The sequence below is a fragment of the Rhinoraja longicauda genome, chromosome 1 (assembly GCF_053455715.1).
Source record: "Rhinoraja longicauda isolate Sanriku21f chromosome 1, sRhiLon1.1, whole genome shotgun sequence".
In the NCBI taxonomy this organism is placed as follows: Eukaryota; Metazoa; Chordata; class Chondrichthyes; order Rajiformes; family Arhynchobatidae; genus Rhinoraja; species Rhinoraja longicauda.
In genome coordinates this window covers 94178781-94205334 of record NC_135953.1, presented here as the reverse complement: position 1 = coordinate 94205334, position 26554 = coordinate 94178781, and the positions used below count along the sequence as shown (strand labels likewise).

The window sequence follows — 26554 nt, the reverse complement described above, 5'->3', positions numbered from 1 at the left end:
CTAATGGTTGGGAAGAAGCTGTTCTTGATCCTTGTGGGCACAGTTTTCAGACTTCTATACCTTCTCACAGATGGCAGAAGTGAAACGAGAGTGTGACCAAGGTGGGTGAGTCCTTCATGATGCAGTGCCTCTTATAGATTCCTTTGATGGTGGGCATGTGATGGACGAGGCAGTTTTGACTATTTTTGTCATCTCCTTCATTTCCGGATGTCCAAGTTGCTGAACCAGGCCATGATGCAACCAATCAATATGCTCTCTACCGTACATCTGTAGAGGTTCCAGGGAGTATTCAATGAGATACTAAACCTCTTCAATCTTCTGAGGAAGTAGATGTGTTGATGGGCTTTCTTTATATTGCATCAATGTACTAGGTTCAGGGCTGGTTGGTTTATTATTGTCAAGTGTACAGAGGTATAGTGAAAAGCTTTTGTTTGCTTGCTATCCATTTAAATCAAAATCAGACTATATGTGAATACAATCAAGCAATACACAAGTACACGCCTATCGTGAAAGGCCTGGATAGGGTGGATGTGGGGAGGATGTTTCCACTAGTGGGAGAGTCTAGGACAAGAGAAATAGCCTCAGAATAAAAGGACGTCCCTTTGGATGAGGAGGATTTTATTTATTCAGAGGGTGGTGAATCTGTGGAATTCATTGCCACAGAAGACGATATGCCCTTATAGCCTTTTTGATGGCCTTATAGAGGTTGTACCTGGACAACTTGAATGTATCTGCGTCACAGGCTTTAATGCCTGAGATCTCGTCCTCAGAAGATTGTGGACCTGCTGGTTCATCCAAGGCTTATGGTTTGTAATACAGATGGTTTCAGTGGGAAATCTTATAAAATGGGTAATGATGATGGCACATTCATTCAGGTCCATTGCCAAGTCCCTGGACATCACCTCTACTTTCTCCATGCAATCCCAGAGCTATCCCTCTCCCTGGCCACTCCTCTCCCTGGCCATTCCTCTCCCTGGCCACTCCCCTCCCTGGCCTGACCAGCTCTGTGCAGTCCTCACTGCTGGGGCTGCACTCTTCAGTCGCTCCTATAAACACGAAGAAGGATCACAGCCGGGTGGTAGGATTACAGCCAGGTAGTAGGTTACTTTCAAACTACAGCATTTGTCCTGCACCACCAGAGGATCAAATACCCTCAGCCACCGGTATTCCACCATCAAAGATGCCCATCGCTTCATACCTTGCGACGGAGCGATGGGCACCAAGGGATGGAGCGATGGGCATCTTTGATGGTGGAATACCAGTGGCTGAGGGTATTTGATTCTCTGGTGCTCCAGGACAAATGCTGTAGTTTGAAAGTAACTTCCACAAACAGTCCTTGTTGGAGCACTTCACCGCCAGGTGTTCCAGGTGTGGAGACCAGGAGTCAGACTGGACCACTGCATCTGAGCACCATGAAGAATTTACCATGATGCAGATGCCTCTCCCTTACCCTTTCCCCATGCATCTGTTGGGCCCATTTGGTTCGATTGACTCATCTGTCCTCCTATGATTGCTATGTACATCCAAAAAACGAGTCTTAAATTTTATCCTCTAATTTCCCCTTACTCTAATTCTTTTTGTGGGAGCACTTCCCCACTTGTATGCTCTGCTACTTCCTGATACATTCACATTTTCCCCAGTCACTGCCCTGCCCCATTTCATTTTCCTTTCTCTTTACCTTCCTAATCACCTCTTTACTTAAATTTCTATACTCTACTTCTGACTCCATAATTCTCCTTATTCTGCTCTGTGGTTCTCATCTCCTAAGCCAGCTAGTATACACATTTTCCAACAGCATTCACAACCACACCCCCACCCTCTCCCTCCCACCCCCATCCCCTCCCCTCTCCAGCATCCCCCACAATGATATAGTTTCCATATTCATTTAGCTTACAAAAGTTCCTCCACTCCCAGAACTGATTACATTTCCTCAGGAACCTAATACTCCACCTAATATAAACTCTTCAGCCATGTAATCTTTGCTCCATCTTCACATTTTTGTATTGATTTACACTAGACACCGGTTCTAATCACACCTCTGTGATCTTGCATTTTATACTCTTTCCAAGCTTGGTAAACTCTGACTGCAGGACTATCTATCTCATTGGTACTGACATTGACAAGAACCTCTCATTGTTCACCTCCCCCTTTTTAGAATGCTCTGCATCCTTTATTTTGGCACCAGGAAGGCTCTTCATCCCAGAATTTGATATTTGTCATCCTTTCTGTTCATTTCTCAGTTCTATATTTATATACGAAGATGACCACTTGCTGTCATTGCACCACTAACAATTTATATTCCAATCAACTTACTGAGCAATATTTCAAACCAAAACTGAACAACTCTGAGTAACAAATAGACTGTGAGCTGTTCCTCTTCTCTAAAATATATGATGCATATTCATGAAGTAAAATTCAAAGACCAAGAAGGACCCAATCAGTGGAAAGACAAAAATAATTGATTGCAAACTTTCCCTTTCCCCAATTGTTTAGGTTAGTTTAGAGATACAGCGAAGAAACAGGCCGTTCAACCCTCCGAGTCCATGCTGACCAGCGATCACTGCACACTAACATTATCATACACACACTAGGGACAATTTACAATTATACCAAGCCAATTAGCCCACAAACCTGTACGTCTTTGAAGTGTGGGAGGAAACCGGAGCTCCCGAAAAACCCCACACAAGTCACGGGGAGAACGTACAAACTCCGTACAGCCAAGCACCCATTGTCAGGATCGAACCCGGGTCTCTGGCGCTGTAAGGCAGCAACTCTACTGCTGTGTCACCATGCCGCCTCGTTGACTGAAAACATTTTTAAGAGTGGGAATTCCTTAGATCGATCGGGGCTCAAAGTCAGGTCCCTGATCTCTTGTTGACATTGGAACAGTGTTTATCTGGAGAAGTAAGGTATGAAAATGTAGCTTTTAATGATTCATATCATTTCACCTTGGGTTGGAATTTTGTGGAGTTCTGCACTCTCTGCCATAACTTGGAAGGCGGGTTGATTAAAACCCATGAGATATTTTTGAATTGGTTATTTGCAGCATTTCGCTGGGAATCTTGCAGGTCTTCTCATGAATTTGCAGGAGGAGTTCATGAATAAATTTAAAAGATAACATTGTGAAAGCTATCACAAACACGTTGCTCTTTTGATACCTCCATGACGTGTTACATTTTTTCAACTTTACATACACACCTGCTTGTACTTGTCTTTTCCTTCTCATTTCCCATTGTACTAGTGAAGGACATTTTTAATCAACATCAGCCTTTCATATTTTCCAGTGGTTTAGTGAAAAATGATTATTCAGCATTTCTCCACAAAGATGTGGTACATTCTTCGAATTGCAAACTATTAAATATCAACATCCTACAATCTGACAGATTGGAATTTTTTTGATTAAATTCTTTTTGGGCATGCCTCTGAGCAAAATAGTCACACTTTCCTTTCCGTGCCAAATATGTTGTAATCATGTATTGATTCATTGCTTCAACTCATCATGACTCTTTCTCCTGAATGTCATTTTTGATGAGCTGGCAAAAGATTTTCAGAGGCATATGAAGAATTAAAAACTGGCACAGTGGTTTTACAGCAAATTCTGTGTGGGGATTTCCCACTTCCTTCTGGATTCTGTTCTCAAATAAAATCAGGGGATATTTTGCTCCAGTCACTGATGATATCAACTGGGTGTGAAATAAGTAAGACTGTGCAATCCGCTGTGCAGTACACGTGACAATCAACAGACCTTTGAAACCTTTGAAACCAACCTGCTGGCTAAATTTAGCAAAAGGAAGGAAATATCATTTTGCCAAAGTAACATCCCCCCAATACTCTTGATATATATAAATATTCCGATACTTACAACAGCCCTGCTTCATTCATTTACTACTAATTCTTAACATGTGCAATGTGCAAACTATGAATGTCACAATTTATTTAAATCCAAGAAGCGAGCCTTTTTACAAGCATAGATGGGGTTATACCTTGCTCAAGGATTGAATATGAGAAATACAGACACCCTATTATTACATGTCACAGAGGGTCATCATGTATAGGGCACACACAAAGATACAAAATATGAATTATAGTCCCCAATTTTCTTTCTTTGTTCTCAGTGGCTCTCCCGCAATGGGTCCCTCTTTGTTCTCAGTGGCGACCTCCAACAGTCTCATCTGACCTCCAATACGCACCGCAGGCCCGTCCGACCTCTGGTGCTCACCGCGGGCCTGTCTTCGACTGCCTGTCACGGGTGCTCTCCTGGACGGCTCTCGCTTCCGACAGCCCACCTTGCTCCTCAACGTTTTCCCTTTCTCCTCAATGTCCTTCCTCGCTCTCCAAAAGCCCACCTCGCTCTCGGCGGCTGTTCGGGGGTCCCTCCTTGCTCTCGTGGCGTAGGTTCATCAAGATCCCTGGCTGGTGAGCCGGGCCTACCGGGCAGGTCTGTCATCTGTGGCGGGCAAGCCAGTCCTACTGGAGGGCTTGGAGCCGCTTGCCGGGAACGCTCCCAGCTATGCTGCTCGCTGGGAACACCATCCATGTACACTATCAATAGTTGGATTTGCTTTTAAATGTTAAACGTTCGCCAATATTGTAAGTTACTTATTGCAAGCTATTGTAAGTATGGTACGGCGGCGCAGTGGTACAGTTGCTGCCTTACAGGAATTGCAGCAGCGGAAACCCGGGTCTAACTACAGGTGCTGTCTGTACGGTTTTTGTACGCTCTTCCCGTGACTGCGTAAGTTTTCTCCGAGATTTTTGGTTTCATCCTACACTCCATAGACGTACAGGTTTGTAGGTAAATTAGCATGGTATCAGTATAAATTGTCCCTAGTGTGTGCAGGATAGCCTTGATGTGCGGTGATCATTAGTCGGCACGGACTCGGTGGGCCGAAAGACATGTTTCCGTGCTGAATCTCTGAATCTACTAAACTACTAATAATGCAACAAGAGATGCCCCACCTGAGTACAGTGGGTGAGCACTTGTATAATTGCCAATTAGACTGCATGATTGAAGACAGAAGCTGGGGAATTTATTACGGGGAACAAGGAAATGGCAGACGAGTTGAACTGGTACTTTGGATCTGTCTTCACCAAGGAAGATACAATCAATCTCCCAGATGTTCTAGTGGCCAGAGATCCTAGGGTGACGGAGGAACTGAAGGAAATTCACATTAGGCAGGAAATGGTGTTGGGTAGACTGATAGGACTAAAGGCTGATAAATCCCCAGGGCCTGATGGTCTGCATCCCAGGGTACTTAAGGAGGTGGCTCTAGAAATCATGGACGCATTGGTGATCATTTTCCAATGTTCTAGAAATTCAGGATCAGTTCCTGTGGATTGGAGGGTAGTTAATGTTATCCCACTTTTTAAGAAAGGAGGGAAAGAGAAAACAGGAAATTATAGAACAGTTAGTCTGACATCAGTGGTGGGGAAGATGCTGGAGTCAATTATAAAAGACGAAATTGCGGAGCATTTGGATAGCAGTAACAGGATCGTTCCGAGTCAGCATGGATTTACGAAGGGGGAATCATGGTTCACTAATCTTCTGGAATTTTTTGAGGATGTAACAAGGAAAATGGACAGGGGAGAGCCGGTGGATGGTAGAAGTACCTTGACTTTCAGAAAGCCATCGACAAGGTCCCAAATAGGAGATAAGTGTGCAAAATTAGAGCACATGGTATTGGGGGTAGGGTATTGACATGGATAGAAAATTGGTTGACAGACAGAAAGCAAAGAGTGGGGATAAATGGGTCCCTTTTAGAATGGGAGGCAGTGACTAGTGGGGTACCGCAAGGCTCGGTGCTGGGACCGCAGCTATTTACAATATACATTAATGACTTGGATGAAGGGATTAAAAGTAACATTAGCAAATTTGCAGATGACACAAAGCTGGGGAGCAGTGTGAACTGTGAGGAAGATGCTATGAGGTTGCAGGGTGACTTTGACAGGCTGTGTGAGTGGGCGGTTGCATGGCAGATGCAGTTTATCCAGAGGTTATCCACTTTGGTGGTAAGAATAGGAAGGCAGATTATTATCTGAATGGTGTCAAGTTAGGAAAAGGGGATGTACAATGAGATCTGGGTGTCCTAGTGCATTGGTCACTGAAAGGAAGCATGCAGGTACAGCAGGCAGTGAAGAAAGCCAATGGAATGTTGGCCTTCATAACAAGAGGAGTTGAGTATAGGAGCAAAGAGGCCCTTCTACAGTTGTACAGGGCCCTAGTGAGACCGCACCTGGAGTACTGTGTGCAGTTTTGGTCTCTAAATATGAGGAAGGATATTCTTGCTATTGAGGGTGTGCAGCGTAGGTTTACTAGGTTAATTCCCGGAATGGCGGGACTGTCGTATGTTGAAAGACTGGAGCGACTAGGCTTATATACACTGGGATTTAGAAGGATGAGAGGGGATCTTATTGAAACATATAAGATTATTAAGGGATTGGGCACGTTAGAGGCAGGAAACATGTTCCCAATGTTGGGGGAGTCCAGAACCAGGGGACACAGTTTAAGAATAAGGGGTAGGCCATTTAGAACAGAGATGAGGAAAAACCTTTTCAGTCAGAGAGTTGTAAATCTGTGGAATTCTCTGCTTCAGAAGGCAGTGGAGGCCAGTTCTCTAAATGCTTTCAAGACAGAGCTAGATAGCACTCTTAAGGATAGTGGAGTCAGGGGGTATGGGGAGAAGGCAGGAACGGGGTACTGATTGAGAATGATCAGCCATGATCACATTGAATGGTGGTGCTGGCTCGAAGGGCCGAATGGCCTACTCCTGCACCTATCGTCTATTGTCTATTAGAAAATGAATTGTCAATCGAATTTGGGCATCCCCATCCATACCATCAAAGTGGGGTATCTAACTTGATTTCACCTCCCTACGATAGGTCTCTACCTCTGGAAGTCACCGTTCTTTAAGTATACAGTACATTCATGTACTTTCTATATTTTGATGAGGATTTCAATTAATTAGCATGACGAGATCATAAAAAACAAAAAAAATTGAAATTCAGGTATTTAAAATCTTCAACAATAATTGAAACATGAAACAATGAAACTACTCACTTGTAATAGTCAATATCCGTGGAAAGATGTTGTTTGACAATAATTAACACTTCCCTCATCATTAAACATTCAAGACTGAAACGAAAAAACAACTTCAGCTGTCTGTACTGATTTAATTCATATTTTCATATTTCTTTTGATATGGAAGGCAGCCACAGCAGCCTATCGAGTCTCTGCTGGCTCAAAGAGCAGTCCAATTTTTCTACTAAATCTTCCGTTAACCCATTCCCTTCATATTCTCATCAACTCCCCCAGATCCTACCATTTTAAAATATCTTTTAAAATATCTCTTTTATTCAAAGGCATTTAAAAATTTCATTGGCATTTAAATCCATCCGTAGTTAATAATGAAGTAGATTTTCAAAGTCTACAGAGAGACTTGGGCCTTTTGGAAGGGTGGGCTGAAAGATGGCAGATGGAGTTTAATGCTGATAAGTGTGAGGTGCTGCATTTTGGTAGGACAAATCAAAATAGGACGTACAGGGTATATGGTAGGGAATTGAGTAATGCAGTGGAACAGAGGGATCTGGGAATAACTGTGCATTGTTCCCTGAAGGTGGAATCTCATGTGGATAGGGTGGTGAAGAAGGCGTTTGGTATGCTTGCCTTTATAAATCAGAGCATCGAATATAGAAGTTGGGATGTAATGTTGAAATTGTACAGGGCATTGGTGAGGCCGAATCTGGAGTATGGTGTGCAGTTCTGGTCGCCAAATTATAGGAAGGATGTCGACAAAATGGAGAGGGTACAGAGGAGATTTACTAGAATGTTGCCTGGGTTTCAGCACTTAAGCTACAGAGAGAGGTTGAACAGGTTGGGTCTTTATTCTTTGGAGCGTAGAAGGTTGAGGGGGACTTGATAGAGGTTTTTTAAATTTTAAGAGGGACGGACAGAGTTGACGTGGGTAGGCTTTTCCCTTTGAGAGTGGGGAAGATTCCAACAAGGGGACATAACTTCAGAATTAAGGGACAAAAGTTTAGGGGTAACATGAGGGGTAACCTCTTTACTCAGAGGGTGGTGGCTGTGTGGAATGAGCTTCCGGTGGAAGTGGTGGAGGCAGGCTCGATTTTATTATTTAAGAGTAAATTGGATAGGTATATGGATAGGAGGGTTATGGTCTGAGAGCAGGTAGATGAGACTAGGTCAGTGAAAGTGGTCGGCGTGGACTGGTAGGGCCGAACGGGCCTGTTTCCGTGCTGTAATTGTTATATGGTTATATTATATGGTTAAAACTGTCATGATTCAGGAGATAACTGAAACCAAAATGTTAATTAAAACCATTAAAACACTTACAAATCAATAAATCTTGTTAAATGTCTTAAGGGCCTGTCCCACTTAAGCGATGTTTTTGGCGACTGACGGCAAATGACATTTGGCAGCAGTCGCCAAAAAAATCGTAGCAGATCGCCGAATTTTTCTTTTACCCGGCGACAATGACCACGACAATGCCGAGTCAGGTTTAGATTATACCGTCTTCGGAAACATCACAAAAATTTCCATGCTGTCAATGCTTCTCCGGCGTCCTGATTTTCGCTGAAATCACTGACGTCGGTAAGTACTTGAGAGTTTTGAAATAAAACATCTTGCCCGGGTTACTTGAAAACCAAGCTTCATTGTAACAAGGAATAAACTGGATTTACTTCCAGTTTACTAATAGCTGTATTAAAAAAAAAATTTGAGTTAAAAAGTGGTTAAGTGGATTTTTGTAAAAAGTGTTTGGGCTTTCTTTGAAAATGTAAGGGAGATGCATATCTGATTTCTGGGTTGCATATATGGGTTTGGAGCCCACTTTAAATGTAATGGCTGATGGCCATAAACATCGCAAAAATTCCCACGCTTACCTGACCGTCAAATTGTTACCTCCAATCTACCTGTCAAATGTCCTGACTGTAAATAAATTGGTTAAACACAAGCAACTTATGGTATTTTGAAATGACTTTACTTATTTTAATATTATGGGCTTCTAAATGCATCTAAGAGAACCTATCAAACCTGGGGACAGCAGGCGACAGCGCCCACAATAAGCAACGATACCTGCCGACAAGCCAGCTGTCGCGGAGAAATTTCAAACCGGATGATTTGTCAGGGACGCGCCGAGATCCACTACGATTTTTGGAAGACTCCTCACGATCATGCCCGCGACACCCCTGGCGAACTGTTGGCGACAGCCTAGTCGCGGCAGTCGCCTTAAAATCGCCTAAGTGGGACAGGCACTTTACCTTCCCAATTCGAAGGTAGACACAAAATGTTTGAGTAACTCAGCGGGTCAGGCAGCATCTTGGGAGAGAAGGAATGGGCGACGTTTCAGACTAAAGAAGGGTCTCGACCCGAAACGTCACCCATTCCTTCTCTCCCGAGATACTGCCTGACCCGTTGAGTTACTTCAGCATTTTGTGTCTACCTTCGATTTAAACCAGCATCTGCAGTATTTTTTCCTACCTTCCCAATTCTCCAGGTCAAGAAACTGCAATGAAATGAATGGAGTTTTTGTTTTAATGTCAGGTCCGACTGGATCAGAGGGACAGATACCTTAGAGTAATGCCAGGGCACCTCAGCAAGATTGGGTTGAAGCTGCTCATTTCAAGTATTCTTTAACACAAGATGAGTCTGTGTGCAATTTAACTGGACTGGTGTTCAGCTTCACTGAGGTGCAGGGTGTATAATTCGTCTCAGTTGAATTATTTTTGTGAATGTGCTGAGAAACAAGATAGCAGAGAAAACCTTGTGGGATAATAAACCAGGATTGTTAAAAAGCACAATCAGATATTTTGCAGGTATTCTCTCACAATTGGGCATGAGGGTAATTGTTCATATTTCTACATGTTTATGATGATTTAGTTAGGGCAGTGTGCAAGAGCCCTGCAAGTATCTGGAGCTTCTTAACAACTTATCGACCCAATTCTTATCGACCCAATTGAAAAGATCAATAAGGGTTCTCTTGCTCCTTGGGGAAACTGAGATCATTACGTTTGCTGTCTGGATGCATGGTGTTTATCTGAACTTGGTCAAACATCTTCAACAGATTATATTGCAACAATATTTTAATTTGATAGCATAATTGCCTTATGGTAAGCATATTTAGTAAATTACATATACAATACTCATTTTACTTCAATATAGCTCATTCCTCGCCAAAAATATATTGCCTACCACGCATTAAACTCTTTCTTCAATACTCTTTTTCATTCACTTACTCTAACTTTTATTAGCTCACTCCCTGTATGCAAACACCTATTCTTGCGCTTTTTAAAGTAGCATCATCAACATTCTTGAAGACCAACTTTCTGATCTTTCATCTGAGTCATTAATAACAATAGGAAAATTGGTTTGGACTATACTTCCTGCTAAGGCAATGGCTATGAAGCCGTGTAACTTCTGAATAATAGTGCTGAATTTGCATGGGAAGATCCCAGCCATGGGAAGATCACACAATATCTGCAGGACCTCAGGAGAAAGGGAGTAAAAATCTAAAAAATCCGTCCTGCAAATGTTCCTGCCTAGCCTGACAAAGCAGGAAATATGAATAACCTTTTGAAAAATTCACTGAATATTGATTTTTCAGAAACCACAAAAGCATCAGTTTCACATCAATCACAATAGACAATAGACAATAGGTGCAGGAGGAGGCCATTCGGCCCTTCGAGCCAGCACCACCATTCAATGTGATCATGACTGATCATTCTCAATCAGTATCCCGTACCTGCCTTCTCCCCATATCCCCTGACTCTGCTATCCTTAAAAGCTCTATCTAGCTCTCACTTGAATGCATTCAGAGAATTGACCTCCACTGCCTTCTGAGGCAGAGAATTCGACAGATTTACAACTCTCTGACTGAAAAAGTTTTTCCTCATCTCCGTTCTAAATGGATTACCCCTTATTCTTAAACTGTGGGCCTCTGGTTCTGGACTCCCCCAACATTGGGAACATGTTTCCTGCCTCTAACGTGTCCAATCCCTTAATAATCTTATATGTTTCCATAAGATCCCCTCTCATCCTTCTAAATTCCAGTGTATGCAAGCCTAGTCGCTCCAGTCTTTCAACATATGACAGTCCCACCATTCCGGGAATTAACCTAGTAAACCTACGCTGCACGCCCTCAATAGCAAAAATATCCTTCCTCAAATTTGGAGACCAAAACTGCACACAGTACTCCAGGTGCGGACTCACTAAGGCCTTGTAAAACTGTAGAAGGACCTCTTTGCTCCTGTACTCAACTCCTCTTGTTATGAAGGCCAACATTCCATTGGCTTTCTTCACTGCCTGCTGTATCTGCATGCACCTGCATATACCTTAATGCCGAATAAGCTGGGACAACTTTTGTTTGATATAGGAGGCTGAGAGGTGACCTTATTTCAAATGTACAAAATCAAGAGGGGAATGGATGGAATGAATGCTCACAGTTTTTTTTCCCAAAGGTAGAGGATTTTAAGCTTAAGATGAGAGGAAAATATTTAAGAGGAACCGCAGGGAGAATGTTTTCACTCCGAGGGTAGATTGTGTCTGGAAGCAGATGCAATTTTGACTTTCAAAAGATATTTAGACAGATATATGGATAGGAAGGGATTAAGGGGATGTAGGTCAAATGCAGGCAAGTAGGATTAGCCCAGAATGTCACTTTGGTCCTCATGGACAAGTTAGGCTGAAGGGCCTGTTTCCATGCTATATAGCTCTATTACTCCAACTCAACTTTTTAATATTTGTGCCTAGGAACAGTTTACAGGACCAATTAGCTTTCCAGCATTTTAGATTGACAAATGGGTGAATTGCATGAAAATTAGGATGCACCATAAGCCTCATTCATACATTTAACTTTTTCTTTCACTTGATTGTTGCCAGATTGCAACTTTTGGCAGATTGTCTCAGAGTTAGACGTGCTATTTTGGTGCAATGGTTGAAAAGTACACAAATGTTGATCAATGGCAATGCTTGTGGATTTATTTCTTGGAGAAGGGCTGGGCTGCCTGCAGTTGCTTCCCCTTTTCCAATTGGTGCTTAACTTTACTAAGCCATGCAACCATTATATAAATGATGGACTATAGTGGCAAATGCCACTGGTCATTTATGAGAAGTTGATGATCAGTTAGAAGCTGCTCTTTAAACCAACAGAGCAGAGCTCCTGCTCAATTTTACTGAGAACCACTTCCTTCTGCTGGCTCCCTGTCTTGGAGCTCACTCTACTTCCATTTGTTGGTGACAGTCATTCAATATTCCACTTCAACACTGATCTCTCCATCAGTGTGCTTTTTTTCCACAGCTACCACAAAGCACAACACAAGTGCTCATCTTCTGTTGTTGGAATCATACCCATACACAGGAGTAACAACTCATAATTTTATTGTAACACAAGCGGAGGAAACATTACATGCTATCGTCTCCATGGCCAGCATCTAGTCTGCTGTGAGACAGCATAAGGCAGCTTACATAGCCTAGGTAGGGACAAAGATCCGGAATGGATCACATGTGGAATGTGCAGCATGCATAATAAGTGAGGTGATCTAATATGGTTATCTACATCTTCCATTTCATGAGACCAGTTATGGCCACTTAAAACATACAGAAAATCAAACAGTAAATCACAGGAATAGGCCCTTCAGTCCAAAATGTCTCTGACGAACATGATACCAAGTTAAACTAATCTCCTCTGCCTGCACATGATCCATATCCCTTTATGCAAGTCCCAATCTGAAAGCCTCTTAAATGTGACTATCATGTCTGCCTCCACCAATATCACCCCTGGTAGCAAGTTCCAGGCACTCAACACTCCCTGCGGAAAAAAAAAATTGCTCTACATAATTCCTTTAAACTTTGCCTCTCTCACCTTAAGATGATTGTTTTTAAAGAATATGGAGTAGGCCATTTAGGACTGAGATGAAGAAAAACGTTTTCACCCAGAGTTGTGAATCTGCCACAGAAGGCAGTGGAGGCTAATTCACTGGATGTTTTCAAGAGAGAGTTAGATTTAGCTCTTTGGGCTAAAGGAATCAATGGATACGAGGGAAAAGCTGGAACGGGGTACTGATTTTAGATGATCAGCTATGATCATATTGAATGGCGGTGCTGGCTCAAAGGGCCAAATGGCCTACTCCTGCACCTATTTTCTATGTTTCTATACTCCCCTTGCGACGGTGAAAATTTGAACCCTGGGAAAAAGGGCATGTCTACCATATCTATGGTTCTCATAATTTTTATATACTTCTATCGGATGTCACAGCTGAATAGTTCAGGTGAAAGTTCTGCCAAGGACTTGAATTTTTTTTTGTATAAACAAAGTACAGTAAACCCTCGTTTTAACAGACCCCCTGTTATTTATTTATTTATTTATAACCATCTGATCTACGGACGGCTGCCTGCGTCACCCCTGGTTTGCACCCCTTCCCCAGCTGCTTACAGCACCTGCTGCTTGTTCACCTGTCACTGAGAGCACTGTTTCCCCGCATTACCTCTGGCTCATGCTCCCGCCCCCGCCATTTATGATGGCGGCTGCCCATGGCAACTCCGGCTTGCGCCTTCTCCCCAGCCAATACAGTACCCACTGTCCACGCCATCCCAGGCTCGTGCTGCCTCATCCGCTGCTTACAGCACCAGCTACTCACACCGAGGGCCTCCCCTGTCTTTGACAGCACTGGCTATCCACGCCACCCCAAGCTCGCGTTGTTTCCAGTCCGGATCCTTCTGCTGCTTCCATCGGCCCAAGCAACAGTTATAATAGAAAATAGCTAAGGATAAGGGGTCGGCCATTTAGGACTGAGATGGGGTAAAATAAATTCACCCAGAGAGTTGGAATCTGTGGAATTCTCTCCCACAGTAGGCGTGGAGGCCAATCGCTGGATGATTTCAGAGGGAGTTACATTTAGCTTGTGGGGCTAAAGGAATCTAGGGATATGGGGAAAAAGCAGGAACGGGTTACTGATTTTAGATGATCAGCCATGATAATATTGGATGGCGGTACTGGCTCAAAGGAGCAAATGGCCTACTCCTGCACCTTTCTATTTTTCTATTGAAAATAACGGACACCATATATTCCCGGACAACTAAATCTGCAGCACTCCACCAATCAGACCTTTATGGTAGAGTGGCCAGACGGTAGCCACTACTCAGTAAAAGGCACATGACACCCTGCTTGGAGTTTGCCAAAAGGCACCTAAAGGACTCTCATACCATGAGAAATAAGAGTCTCTGATCTGATGAAACCAAGATTGAACTCTTTGGCCTGAATGCCAAGCGGCACCGCTCATCACCTGGCCAATACCATATCTACGGTGAACATAGTGGTGTGGTGCATCATGCTGTGGGGATGTTTTTCAGCGGCAGGAACTGGGAGACTAGTCAGGATTGAGGGAAAGATGAACGGAGCAAAGTACAGAGAGACCTCAGACTGGGCCGGAGGTTCTCCTTCCAACAGGACAACGACCCTGAGCACACAGCTGAGACAATGCAGGAGTGGTTTTGTGACAAGTCTGTGAATGTCCTTGAGTGGCACAGCCAGAGCCCAGACTTGAACCCTATTGAACATCTCTGGAGGGACCTGAAACTAGCTGTGCATCGACGCTCCCCATCCAACCTGAGAGAACTTGAAAGGATCTGCAGAGAAGATTGGGAGAAATACCCAAATACAGGTGTGCCAAGCTTGTAGAAACATAGAAACATAGAAAATAGGTGCAGGAGTAGGCCATTCAGCCCTTCGAGCCTGCAACACCATTCAATATGATCATGGCTGATCATTCAGCTCAGTAGCCTGTACCTGCCTTCTCTCCATACCCCCTGATCCCTTTAGCAAAAAGGGCCACATCTAACTCCCTCTTAAATATAGCCAATGAACTGGCCTCAACTACCTTCTGTGGCAGAGAATTCCACAGACTCACCACTCTCTGTGTGAAGAAATGTTTTTCTCATCTCGGTCCTAAAAGACTTCCCCCTTATCCTTAAGCTGTGACCCCTGGTTCTGGACTCCCCCAACATCGGGAACAATCTTCCCGCATCTAGCCTCTCCAACCCCTTAAGAATTTTATATGTTTCTATAAGATCCCCCCTCAGTCTTCTAAATTCCAGCGAGTACAAGCCCAGTCTATCTAGTCTTTCCTCATATGTAAGTCCCGCCATCCCAGGGATCAATCTGGTGAACCTTCTCTGTACTCCCTCTAAGGCAAGAACGTCTTTCCTCAGGTTAGGAGACCAAAACTGCACACAATACTCCAGGTGCGGTCTCACCAAGGCCCTGTACAACTGCAGCAGAACCTCCCTGCTCCTAAACTCAAATCCTCTTGCTATGAATGCCAACATACCATTCGCTTCAGACCCAAGAAGATTTGAGGCTGTAATCGCTGCCAAAGGTGCCTGAACAAAGTACTGAGTAAAGACTCTGAGTACTTATGTAAATGTGATATTTCAGTTATTTCTTTGTAATTACTTTGCAAAAATTTCTAAACACCTGTTTTTGCTTTTTTATTATGGGGTATTGTGTGTAGATTGATGATAAAAAAAAAGAATTGAATCCATTTTAAAATAAGACTGTAACGTAACAAAACATGGAAAAAGTGAAGGGGTCTGAATGCACTGTACATTGATGGCGCTGAAGTAGAAATGGACATAGTTAAGCCTAGTTGTTGGGAATAAATATCACCAGCAATGTCCTGGACCAGCCACACCGAAGCAATGGCCAAGAAAGCACACTAACGTCTCTACTTCCTTAGAACGCTTGTTGGCATGTCCCTAACAACCCCCACCAACTTCCACTGATACGCTGTGGAAAGCATTTTATCGAGATGCATCACAGCCTGGTTTGGGAACAGCTCTTTCGAAGACAGCAAGAAATTGCAGTGAGTTGTGGACGTAGCCCACACCATCACACACATCAACCTCTCTTCCTTTGGTTTCATCTACACTTCACATTGCCTTTATAAGACCACAAGCATAATCAAGGATCAGTCTTACCCTTCTCCCTCTGCTACCCTCTCCCATCAGGCACCAAGTACATGTTTGTAAAAAATGCATACCTAAACTGGATAGTACGCAAGCAAAAGCTTTTCACTGTACCTCAGCACATGTGACAATAGCAAACTAAAATAAATGCTGTTTTTTAATGCCATTTTGGACTGACTTTGACATAATTTCCCCGCTGTTGTAAATTTCCCCGGTGTGGGACGAATAAAGGAATATATTATTATTATAAGTTAAATTGAGCCAAAATTCCAGAAAAAAATAAGTGCACAAGAAGCCACTGCAATTCACTTTCAACTTATGTTGGCGGGTTGCAAGGAATTCAGCCACAGGCACAACCTATTCCATAGGTCACACACCACTTCAAGTGAGTGCTACCTTGGCAAATGGGGACTAACCCCAGGGCAATGAGATTAACCTGTAACATCTCCAGCCTGTGATCAACAAATTCCCTGATCAGAATAGACAGAAAATGATGGAGTAACTCAGCGGGACAGGCAGGATCTCTGGACAGAAGGAATGGGTGACGTTTCGGGTCGAGATCCTTCTTGCTGGCAGACCCATTGTTTCCACCTGCTCCTATCCCACTGAATTCAATTCCACGTCCCTCGACACCCTAGTACAATCCCTCCCGACCTCTGTCCAAGACACCCTTGGTCTTTTCAATAACTTCCCTTTTCCAGCCCCCCCCCCCCCCCCACTCCCTCAGCTTTACTTACACCCTCTCTCCCTGATCGGAATGTTTTACTGGGTTTTTTAAATTGCTAGTTGGTTGTGCAACGAGGGAACTTCCAGCGGGGACTTTCGTGCTTAACTTTTGTCCTGAAAGCGTCCCTCGAGAATCCTCCAGCGTTTCATTTGGTTGACCGAGGAGGTGAGATCGAGCAAAAATAAAGCTGCAATTGTGCGCATTTAATGGGCAGGCAATCCAGCCTCTTGCATAAATCCACCAACCTTCGGAAAGGGGGGCAATGCAACACCTATATCCTACAACAACCCAGGGAAAGTGCGAAACGGTCGGTATCCGCGGACTTAATCAATCAGCAGGAAAACTTGCAAAGAGAAAAAGCGTTGGTTGCAAACGACTGCGAGTGTAAGTAAAGCCAGGCTGCTCCGGCGAGCAGACGGGCTGAGCTGGGCTGGGGGTCACGTGAATGTTGCACGGGCGGGTTTTGTCTCGGTTGCCTCGCTCGCTCGCATCGCATCGCTCAGCTGTGCCTGGGAGTAGGAGGCTTGGCAGCGTGGGACTTGTCAGCGATGAAGGATGTACCAAGTAAAACAACGTCTCTCATTTCACAGTCAAGTCTGTTTCGCCACCAGCCCAGCTGGTGTTACACCGAGCTGCAGCAAGCGGAAACATCACAAGGCTTCGTTAGTCTGAATTATGGGGGCATCAGATGATGTAAGTGCTAATTTGCCGCGATAGATTTCTCCTCCGATCAACAATTCGGATAAAAAACTTTGTTGCTGAGAGTCATGTGCGGTATTTCAGCCAGATAAACACGTTTTTCTGTATTAATTAAAAATGTCTTTACCACGGGCAGTACTTGTTTTTTGTTGTTGTTGCTGTGGTAGCTTGATCCGATTACAGTTTACGGTTTCAACATTTCATTAATTGAGACTGACCTGGTTATTGTTGCAAACTGATATTAAAACCTTCACTGTCTGGGCGCTGCCTCATCGTTCGAGTTACAACCCCTGGGAGTGCAAAACGGAGCATAGGTATTTAGTTAGAAGAGGACAGGTGTTTTGAAAGGAGGGCGAATGTCTGAGATTGCCTTGGGATGAAACGGTAAGAGGATGCAAATAGGAAAGGATTTTGCAGTGTTATTGAAACAGAGAGTGGAGCCTGACATTACATTGTTTATTGCCGGGTGTAATTTCAGTTTCAATTGCACCCATAAGATGAATGAGTAGAAACTCAAAGCAGTACGAGTTGAACAAGAAAGTATGAGTGTACAGCCCGCGTAGAAATAACACTCCTCTGTCTTCCGGGCATTTTTTTGTACTTGTGGATCATAACGTGAACAGCCTGAGACTGGAACCAGTGAATCGGCAACAATGTAGAACTGATCTTCAGCAGTTTCAATAAGTCTTTTGGTCATGGTTCCTAATCACATCTAACCACTGTTTCAGACCTTTAATGATTTCATCCATTCTCTTCTGCTTTCAACTGCCTTTCTCTCCTATAAATAACGCAAGCCATTTACTTTTACTGCCTTTTTTTCCCCTTTCTGCGCTTCAGTTAGGAACCAGTGACCAGCTGCTATGAACTCCTTTTTGAGAATGTTCCATTAATTGAAGGTTATTGAAATTGCGTCTTTAAAAAAAAATCACCTAGTTGCTATAATAACAAAAACATTAAAACTTAGCCATACAATACATTTGTCCAACTGGTATTATTAAGTTTTATTTTTGCTAAAGAAGATGTTTCCACTTCAGCAAATGGATGCTGCAACTAACTGCGATCCAGTTTTGGCTATTATTATTATTATTATGCATAAGCATTAATTTTGACGTATTTCTCATTAAAGCTTAACACTTGTATAAGTGGAATGAAATTGTGGTGTTTGATGTGAGTAACAAATTTGTTGCCACTTTTTTTCTTTTATCAAATGCTGCTTAATGTTAAAATCATGAAACTAATAAATAAAACAAATAGATTTCCTTTCAGCAATTGTAATGAATTCCATGCAAAAATATTAATATATTTGTTAACGTTATACCACAGAGATTCAATATACAAGTGCCTGCTGGTGGCACACAAGCTGAACATTTATCAAAAACGTAATTGGTGAACCAGCTGATAGAAAAAACGTACAAATTATTCATCCAAACTCACTAGTAATTTTATAATGGGCAAGAGTGCTAGGAATCGCCACTAAAATAAAGTCATTAAATTATATCTGTTGCTGATTTTTTTCACCAGGCATAGGGATATTTTTATATCGATTTTTAAAAGCACAGTCTCTTTTATTCAACCCTTTGTTGGACCTACAGTGGGAGAAGATGGATCGGGGTTGACACGAACTGGAAAGCTAGATGTGGATGATCCATTTAAAAATATGAATTGAAAGGATGTGGGCTTTGTTGCCTGAGCCACCATTTAATTACCCATCGAAAAATGCCTCTGAGAAAGTGCGAGTGAGCATTTGCCTTGAATCGCTGCAGTCCTTGAGGTGTGGGTATATCTTCAATGCTTTTGGGGAGAGTATGTTCTAGGCTTTTAACCCAGTGAATGCGAAGAAATGGTGATATATTAACAAGTTGGAATGGTACACGGCTTGGAGGGCAACTTCCAGGTGGCATTCCCATGTTTTTGCTGTCCTGGTTCTTCCAGCTGATGGAGGTTGTGGGTTTGGAAGGCGCTGTCTAAGGATACTTGGTAAGTTGTTGCAGTGCATCCTATAGATGCTTTAAAAACTGTTGCTTCTTCCCTGCGAATTCTGCCAATTTAAATCACTACATATGACACTCGGAGATGATTGGAAATTGGATGTTCTGAGTGTAGGTTATGGGGAAACAATAATATCCTCACTGTAGTGCAGAAACCTTGGCCTGAGAATTAGCCATGCATCGAGGCAGACTGTTCCAGTATAGGTGCAACATTGATATCTATCCAGCACAATGAGAAATGGCTTGGGTATATCTCATTCACAAATTTAGCCTGACTAACTGTTAATCAGTCTATTTCCAATGATCAGTAAAGTAATGGAAGGTGGTGTTGACACCAGAAAGTGGTGTCAAGCAGCACCTACTCACCATTGTTCAGTTGTTTTTTTTTGCACAACTCCAAACTGTGGAGTTGAGCAAAATGTCCTGATTTCCAAAGGCGGATGAGTGTGGGGGACATGGATTTGGGAAAACTGAAGTGAAAGGGAATCACAGGGAAAATGCTACATTGCCAAAGGTAAATGTTTGTGGTTGTTGGAGATATCAATCATCTTGGTCCCAGAGCAAAACAAAGGCCAACGGAAAAGAGTTTTCTGAACTAATCCCCGGATCTCCAGCCTGCACACCACAGTCCTTCATTTAGTAATTTGGTTGTTTTTTTGAAGACTGTGACCAAGAGAATTGATGGGGGCAGGAGAATAGAAAGGCTTTTAACAAAGTTCATAGATTGGGCTGGGAAGTTAGAACGCTTAGGGGTTTGGGTCTGCTAGTTATTCTAATAGAAATTGGCTTGGTGGAAGGAGTCAGAGGGTGGTGGTGGAAGGTTGGTTTTTCCAGAGTGGCGACCAGTGGTGTGCTATAGGAATCAGTGCCTGTTGTTTGTCCTGTTCATTAGGATTTGAATAAGAATTTAAGTGACATCATTAATAAGTTTGCAGATGACTCCCAAATTGTTGGAATTGTCGACAGTGAAATATGGTTGCATGTGCTTCATTGGGACATTGATCAAAAGTGGGCAAAGGTATGGCGGAAGGAATTTTGCTTGGACAAGTGTGAAGTAATTCACTCTGAAAAGTTAAAGCAGGGCAGGGCACACACAGTGAGTGGTAGGGCCCTGGGGAATGTAGACAGACTCAAGGGTACCAGTATATCGTTTCCTAATAGTGGTTACATGGATAGCCAGATGAAGAAGGCATGTGGCATGATTACCTTCAATGGCTGTGGCTTTGAGCAAAAGAATTGGGACATCATGTTACAGTTGTATGAAATATTAGTTTTGGAATATTGTGTGCAGTTCTGATCACCACACTATAGGAAGTATGTAATTAATCTGAAGAGGGTGCATCTGGAGATTCACAAAGATGTTGCCTGGACTGGAGGGGTTGAGTTATAAGGAGAGATTGGATAGGCTGGAATCATTTTCCAGAAGCATATTAGACATTGCAGATGTTTATAAAACCATGAGGGGCATGGACATGGTAGAAAGTCAGTCTTTTTCAGAGGATAGGGGAGTCTAAAACTAGAGAGCATATGTTGAAGTTAAAAAGGAAAAAGTGATATGGTGACATGGGGGGCAGATTTTCACGCAGGGTAGCAAGTATGTGGAGCAGGCTTCCGGAAGAAGTACTAGAGGCAAATAAAATGGTAACATTTAAAATATATTTGGACAGGTGTGTGGATATAAAACATTTAGAAGGATATAGGCTAAATGCAGGAAAATGGGGACAGCATATAATGGCATCTTTGACAGCATGGATGAGTAGGGGTGAAGGGCCTGTTCCTGTACTGTATTAATCTGACTACAGATCTACAACTTAATTGTGTTGGGGATTTTGGCCTTTGGATTGGAGTTCTTGAATCCTGCCAAGCTCTAAGTAAAAATATTTTTCCTCACCTCTTTGCAAATCCATCTACTGATTAATAAAAGTTTCTTCCTATCATTTCGGACCCCTTGGCTAAGAAAAACAATACATTTTAATTTATTTTATCTAGTCCTCAAACTTCATACACCTCAGTTAACTTTCCCTTGCACTCTTTTATTGCAAAGAAAGCAACCCTAGTCTCTTTGATCTTTACTCATAGCAAAAGTATTCCAGTCCTGGCAGGATTCTTAAAAATCCTCTGCAACCTTTCCAGCATAATCAAAGCTTGCTTGCAATGCAGTGACCAGAACTGAATACAGTACTTAAGCTGCTGCCTAGTTAATGTTGCAGAGAGTTCCAGCAATCTCCCTGCTCTTTTATCTTCTGCCTCAGCTAGTAAAGACAATACAGCTTGTCCGATGGGCTGTCTTGCTATCTCTCAAGTCCTTTGGATATTCACCTCAAGGTCCTTTGATTCCTCCACACCACTCTGTATCGTCTGCTTATTATATGTTCCCTTGTTGGACCTCTCAAATGAATCACCTCAGAGCATTTTCTTGATTAAATTCCAATTGCCATTGTGTACTCAACTAACCAAACTATCTATGTCTGCCTACAAATTTCCTTCTCACTATTACCCACATTGCTAATATTTGCACACCTGCAACACGCATTCCACCATATGTTGGTTTAGATCATTAATATATTTTAGCAAGATATATTTTGCCAAAAATAGAGTATTACATGCTGTTGAAGCCAACTGGTAGCAACCTTCAAGTTGTAAAAATGACTTGTCAACCATTATCCTTTCCTTCCTGCTGATGATTGAATTTTCCATTCTCCCCTGGATTTCCCAGGCTTTTGGTGTGTAGCCCACATTTTCATGTTGGAATTTGCTTAAAAACCTTTACCAAATTCCAGGTAGATTACCCCAAATGCATTAATTCACCCTGCAGATTCTGAAACCTTGAGCAAAAAGCAAACTGCGAGAGGAACTCAACAGGGTCAGACAACATCCGTGGTAGGAAAAAGACAGGTGATATTTTGGATAGACACAAAATGCTAGAGTAACTCAGCGGGATAGGCAGCACTTCTTGAGAGAAAGAATGGGTGACATTTTGGGTTGAGACCCCTTTTCAGTCTGATAGTCAGGGGAGAGGGTAACAAGAGATATGGAAGTGTACAAAGAGAATGTAGGGTGTGGAAAAGAGAGATCAAAGCAGACGACGATCAAGAAAATGTACAATGGTTCATTGATGGCTGAGGAGAAGGTGACAACGAGGCATTCTAAGAGTAAAATTAATCGGGAGGATAGTCAAAATAGTCAGAGAACTAGGGTGGGGGAGGGATTTCCATAATGCCCAGAAATGGGTTGAAAAATGGCAATAATATCCCTACTGAACAAGTGAGTTAATGACCATCTCCAACCATAGAGAAAAAAACTAACAAACTTTTGCATTTCAAAGGAATTGGAATTTAGTACAGAGAAGTGTGAGGTGTTGCATTTTGGGATGTCGAACAAGGGCAAGACCTACACAGTGAATGGTAGGCCTCTGGGGAGTGTTGTGGAGCAGAGGGATCTCAGAGTGCAGGTGCATGGTTCCTTGAAGATCAAGTCGCAGGTAGAGAAGGTGGTCACAAAGGCTTTTGGAACATTGGCTTTCATCAGTCATAGAAGTTGGGAGGTCATGTTGCAGTTGTATAAGACGTTGGTTTAAGACATTTAGAATATTGTGTTCAGTTCTGGGCATCATATTATAGGAAAGATATTGTCAAGCTTGAAATGATTCAGAGAAGATTTATGAGGATTTTGCCAGGACTAGAGGGTGTGAGTTCTAGGGAGAGGTTGAGTAGGCTGGGTCTCTATTCCTTGGAGTACAGGAGGATGAGGGGTGATCTTATAGAGGTGTACAAAATGATGAGAGGAATAGTTCGGGTAGATGCACAGAGTCTCTTGCCAAGAGTAGGGGAATTGAGGACCATAGGACAGATTCAAGGTGAAGGCTGACCACCTATTACCTTCCTCAGTAGCAAGATGTCAAATTGTGTCCAACAATGCTTCTGTGCTATGCTAAAGATTTTATTATGCTAAAGATGATGCTTCTTTCCTATTAAATGTCATCTTTCAAACCGATGAGCCCAGTGTTGTCTCCCAACGTGTGTGTTCCATCCACCTTATGTGAGCATCTGTGGAGATTAGCTTTCAATTGGGGACTGCACAGTGCAGTGATGCCCTTCATGCTAGTTTGGCATTATTTTTATGAATAATTGCCACCTCCATTTTCTGCAGCCTGACTTTTCTTCAGAAATCAAAAGTGTGTTGTCAGTTGATCTGCGCATGAGCAAGATTTTTGAACGTGTAACAAAATAGACACTGTGTAATATGTTGCTGAGTGTGTAATGTGATAGAAGTATGGTATTAATAGATAGCCTGGGTCTTTTCCCCAGGGTGCAAATGTCAAACACGAGAGGATTTAGGTTTAAGATGGGAGGGGGAATGGTTTTAAAGGAGATTTGTGCGTTTTTTTCTTTGCCACAGGAGAAATATAAGTAGGTACATTATCTACATTTAATAGACATCTAGACCGACACATGATCAGACAGGAATGGAGTGATTATACACCATGTCTGGACAGATGGGATTAATTTAGATTAATGCTGTGATCAGCACAGACATGGTGACCTGAAGGGCCAGTTCCTTTACTGTAATGTTCCAAATAAGAAGGCAGTGCATGTGTGGGTTGTGTTTGGGGTGCGTCAAAGTCATACAGGGTAGAAACTGGCTTTTCAACCCACCACATTTGCAACAACCAGTGGACACCCATCCAAATTAATTTTATCTTCTAAAACTTGGCATTGTAGCGACCATAGAGATCGGTCCTGGGAGTCGAACCCTCGGATTGGCCAGCAAGGTCACGTGTGAGTGCGACCGTAGGGATTGGTCCAGGGAGTTGAGCCCGCTGATTGGACAGCGTCGTCACGTGTGGTTTTGGTGCCCAAAACCAGTCAGTTAGGAGACTTCTTCGAAGTGCGGCACGGTAGCGCAGCGGTAGAGTTGCTGCTTTACAGCGAATGCAGCGCTGGAGACTCAGGTTCGATCCTGACTACAGGTGCTGCACTGTAAGGAGTTTGTACGTTCTCCCCGTGACCTGCGTGGGTTTTCTCCGAGATCTTCGGTTTCCTCCCACACTCCAAAGACGTACAGGTATGTAGGTTAATTGGCTGGGTAAATGTAAAAATTGTCCCTAGTGGGTGTAGGATAGTGTTAATGTACGGGGATCGCTGGGCGGCACGGACTTGGAGGGCCAAAAAGGCCTGTTTCCGGCTGTATATATATGATATGATGATAAGTGAACAGTTAGTATTAATGGTTGTCTGTATTCTCGTTCGTTATACTTTGTAATCGAATGTTGCTGTCGCAATAAACTTCCTTAACAAAGAACGAGCCTCCAGACTCGCCATATTGGTGACCCCGACGTGATATGAAGCATCAACATTTATGCCTGTGTGATTTAAGTGCCTGTCTAGATGTTATGTAAGGTTGTCTATGCTTTTGGCTTGGTGTCTCACTGGCTCTAAGCCTGTGTTAGAGGGACATACATAAATGTCACTCTAAACTTTCATTGTAATGCCTCTGATTCTCCATTCTTCGGAATCGGTTCTCTCCCATCATCATGTCTGACCTCTTTGAACCAGCAACATTCGATGAGGTGGAAATATATTTGTTCTGATCTGTGGACATTGTTTTGGTGATATGGAGGATGACTTCACAGCATGCCTGCTTCAGGAGGGACTATAGTGTTTTTATTTGGGTACTACAGACAACCAGTTTGGCTTCAAGGCTAAGCATGGTACTGATTTATGTATCTATGCCCTGAAGGAAATGGTTGAAATGTATAGAAGGCAGAATTCCTCTGTGTTAATTGGTTTTATTGATGCCTCTAAAACTTTTGATCGAGTCAACCATCATAAGCTGTTCCAAAAACTGAGTCAAAGAGGAGTGCCTAACAGTATAATTAGGGTCCTGGCATATTGGTACGCCAACCAGAGCATGCAGGTCAGATGGGGTAATGCAGTCAGTCTCTGTACCATTTGGTGTTGGTAATGGGGTTCGCCAGGGGGGGGCTACTTTCACCAGCTCTCTTTAATGTGTACATGAATGATTTATTTGACCAGCTTAGAGGCTGTAAAACAGGATGTATGATTGGTAACACCCTGGTAAACCATCTTATGTATGCCGATGATCTGGCTGTTTTTTCTCCTAGCGGTGCTGGGTTTCAGCAGATGTTGAATACATGCTCTGAGTATGGTGTCCAATTTGACGTGAAATACAATGCTAAAAAGAGCGTTGTCATGATTTGTGAAGTAAAAGGGGACAAAGATCTAGTCTTCCCATCATTTTACCTGTCAGGGCAGGTTCTATCTGTCTGCTGTAAAGCTAAGTATCTGGGACATGTCATCACAGATCAAATGTCTGATGATGAGGACATGTATAGACAGCGCCGCATGTTGTATGCACAAGCTAACATGTTGGTTAGGAAATTCCACTGGTGCTCAGGAAATGTCAAGATAAACCTGTTTAGAGCATACTGTACTCCTCTTTACACTGCTCCTTTGTGGATAAAGTTTAATAAGTCAAGCATCCATAAACTTAAGGTTGCCTATAATGACTGCATGCGCATATTGCTTAGAAAGCCAAGGTGGTGCAGTGCAAGTGAACTGTTTTGTAGTGCAGGAGTCAATACGTTTCATGCCCTGCTGAGGAATCTCATGTTTAAATTTATATGCCGATTGAATGGTTCTCAGAATTCCATCATTGTGCTGCTGGTAAATCCTGGTTTCAGTGCCGTGAGATACCTGTCACCTATGTGGAAACATTGGTATTGTTGCCTTTTCTAATTTAATTTAATTTTATATGTATATACTGTGTACTGTATGTGTATTCTAATGGACCATGAGTCTGCTTAATAAATTTTAATATATAATAATATAGGAGTTTTGAACTGGCCAGGCATGAGCCTGGTCTGATACTCTTTAAGCAGATCAAGAGTGCTGATTTGGGTTAGTCCTGTTTGGACAGTCAGTAGCAAAGACTGTCCACAGATACTAAAGCTCTGACGCCTTCCGGAGGGCCACTGAGAAGCCGGGGCCGGAGCCTCGTGGGCTGGAGCCTCGTGGGCTGGAGCCCAGGCCTCGTGGGTCGGAGGTGGAGCCTCATGGGTCGATGAGGCCCGCAGCCAACGGCTGCTGGGTCTGCGTGGCCCGCAGCTGGGGCCTAGGTCAGTGTCACAGAGGCGGCCGGAGA

The 26554-nt window shown here is 43.0% G+C and overlaps 1 protein-coding gene across 3 annotated transcripts in view; it reads left to right on the top strand.

Annotated features, from left to right (window-relative positions):
• The window catches only part of LOC144595246 (bifunctional heparan sulfate N-deacetylase/N-sulfotransferase 4-like), a 717307-nt gene that overhangs the window by 128848 nt on the left and 561905 nt on the right, over positions 1–26554 (top strand). The window contains exon 1 of one of the 3 annotated variants that reach the window (XM_078402516.1): positions 17130–17396. The exons of the other annotated variants lie outside the window; for them this stretch is intronic. The gene's annotated coding sequence lies outside the window, so the exon portion shown is untranslated. Of the gene's footprint in view, positions 1–17129; positions 17397–26554 lie in introns of those variants that run through there. 3 annotated transcript variants of the gene reach the window in all.